The sequence below is a fragment of the Lathyrus oleraceus genome, chromosome 5 (assembly GCF_024323335.1).
Source record: "Lathyrus oleraceus cultivar Zhongwan6 chromosome 5, CAAS_Psat_ZW6_1.0, whole genome shotgun sequence".
NCBI lineage: Eukaryota > Viridiplantae > Streptophyta > Magnoliopsida > Fabales > Fabaceae > Lathyrus > Lathyrus oleraceus.
Window position 1 is genome coordinate 558979110 of NC_066583.1, and position 2972 is coordinate 558982081.

A 2972-nucleotide genomic window follows, 5' to 3' on the forward strand; every position below is an offset into this window, starting at 1 on the left:
AGCAAGAGAAAATCCCCTTTGTCCGTTCATTATAAGCTGTTTGAGGGAAGTGATAACACGAAATTATATCACATTTTAAGACTTAATTCAATTAGATTATATTATCATTCACTTTAGTTTATCTCATTTTATCAGATATTATGCAGTATTTCCTTGCTATTTATGTCAGGTATCCATTTTGAAGCAAAAGTGAAAAAGGGAAGAAAAGGAGGTGCAAAAAGGAGAGAAAAGGGACCAAATGCCAAAGCCCAGCCCAAAGCGTACAAGTCACCAACGCTGTGCCTGTGACGGACGTCACAGGGTGCGTGACGAGCGTCACGCAAAACAACCTTGTGACGGACGTCACACATAGTGTGACGGGCGTCACACAATTCCACTACCTTTTTGGCGCAAGTAACGCCCTCAGAAAGATTGGAAGAAGAACGTTGAGAAGTTGGTCTCCTATATCCACGCCGTGCATGTAGCCACGTTGAAGAATGGGAGAAACGGAAAGCAGTTGCCAACACTATTATAAATAGCCATCTCAAAAACCTAAAGGTCTCTCGGTTTTTCCACGCTCATATTGCCGAAGCTCTGCCAAATTTTCTTTTCACGCTTTTGCTTATTTTTCTTTTCCAGCATTGTTTATTTTATTTATTTCTTTTGCAAGCTTTACATTCTTTTTCCCTTGCAAATTTACCTTTCCCATTTTAGCTTTTAGATATTTTTCGCATAATAGTTTCTACACCGGAAACTATTGTGCAACTTTATACCGGATTTAACCTTACGTTATATTCCAGTTTTATTTCCTTGATTTAATTTACTGTTTAATTGAAGAATCCAAGAACAAATCCTACCGGCTTGTGGTGGAGTGTTCAAGACTATTGTATTACGCATTCAGGTTCTTTAATCATTATTTAATATTTTGTTTTATTATTTATCTATATTATCTGCCTGGAATGAGTCTGTTTATGCATGATATAAATTCTTATTTATTTAGCATGTCTGGCTAATTTGCCCAGGTATCGGTATGTAAAGTAAGCAGAATAAGGGATCAAGACTGAGTCGGTCTATCTAAACTTAAAATCAAAATCAATCTTTTTACGGTCTCAACTTACAGGTTTAATAACAAGATTTTTTACAAAAGTAAAAGACATAAAGAAGTTAAAACCAATAGAGCGAGAGTTTGAGATTTTAACTGGACAGTGTAAGTTAGGCATTAATTCTAGATCAGGGCGAGAGCAAGTTTTAGAGTTAATTAAATTCTGACCTTTTCCAAAAAGTATTTTTAAAGATTGAATGTGAGGACGAGAGTTAAGCATTTGGATTTGATTATATAACCTAAGTCAACAGAGCGAGAGTTTGAGATAAGGGTGTTTAAAACGGTCAGTATTTTCTTAAAAGGAGTTTCTGCAACTTTATTGTTTTCAAAATATGATTTTTGACTTAATTATAAGTGACAGCTACATTAATATAAGATCATGGTTTATTCAACAGAGCGAGAGTTTGAGATAAAACCTTTAACCAATAAAGTTAACCGAAACGATTCATTTTAAAACCAAGAAACCGACAAAGACTTGATTCCCTAGTTTTGACGAACTACATACCAATATCCGTTTTATTAATATTTAATCTAGATCTTAGTTTAGCTCTTAGTTTTTCCCCAAACAATCAAACATTTTCACCTTAGATTTACGTAGTAACCTTAGATAACGGTATATCGATTCATAAGTCCCTGTGGGATCGATATCTTTTAAAACTACGCGATAGAACTGTGCACTTGCAGTTTGTATCCCATTCTCGACTCACACAGTCGAGCGATCAAGTTTTTGGCGCCGTTGCCGGGGACTTCTATTTAATCGATATCGTAACTCTTCCGTTACGCTGTAGAGACTAAGGTTTCTTTTTCTTCTATTCTTTCTTTCGTTGATTTGTATGCCACGCACTCGCTCTCAAGGCGAGCCGCTCTATTTACGAATCAACGATATCGAACTATATCTCTGAGTCTTACGACGAATTCGGGAATATCGTGCTGAAAACAATCTCCCTCCTATAGACCTTCCTGATCTCAAAGATCTTCCTTCTTTAACCGAGATGGCAGAACCAGCTCGTGCTCTTAGAGATTACGCCGCTCCATCGCAAGATGAACCGCATTCAAGTATTGCTCCGCCCGCAATCGAAGCAAACAACTTTGAACTTAAACCTTCGCTGTTGCAAGCTGTGCAACAGAACCAATTCTCTGGAAATCTTACCGAAGATCCAAACCTTCATTTATCCGTATTTGTCCAATACGCTGATACTGTTAAAGCTAATGGTGTCACTTCAGAGGCAATTCGACTTCGTCTTTTTCCTTTCTCATTAAGAGATAGCGCTAGAAGATGGCTTCAATCACTTCCTTCCAACTCAGTCACCACATGGAACGAGTTGAAGAAAGTTTTTCTTGCCCGATATTTTCCGCCAAGCAAAACAGCTATGTTAAGAGCCCAGATAAACGGATTTAAACAGAAAGACAACGAGTCTCTTTTCGAAGCATGGGAAAGATACAAAGACATGATGAGACTTTGCCCACACCATGGTTTGGAAGACTGGTTAGTAATTCACACATTTTATAATGGTCTCTTATACAATACGAGGTTAACAATAGACGCCGCTGCAGGTGGTGCACTAATGAACAAACCTTATGCTGATGCTTACCAGCTTATCGAGAGCATGGCCCAAAACCACTATCAGTGGGGAACCGAACGAACAACGGTGGAAAAACCTCAACCGAAAACTGGCATGTACGAGATAAGTAACCTTGATCACGTTAATGCAAAAGTGGATGCTTTGGTCCAGAAAATTGAAAGTTTAAATGTATCACCTCCAGCCGCCGTGGTTGCTATAACTCAGAATTGCGAGGTCTGTGGAATCCAAGGCCACACTCCTGCGGAATGTCAACTCTTGACTGGAATCCAAGCAGAGCAAGTAAACTATGCTCAAGGAAGCCCCTATTC

At 38.5% G+C, this 2972-nt stretch overlaps 1 pseudogene; it reads right to left on the minus strand.

Moving 5' to 3' along the window:
• Positions 1–2458: 2458 nt before the first annotated feature.
• LOC127089320 (uncharacterized) lies at positions 2459–2558 on the minus strand (annotated as a pseudogene).
• Between the last annotated feature and the right edge of the window lie 414 nt (positions 2559–2972).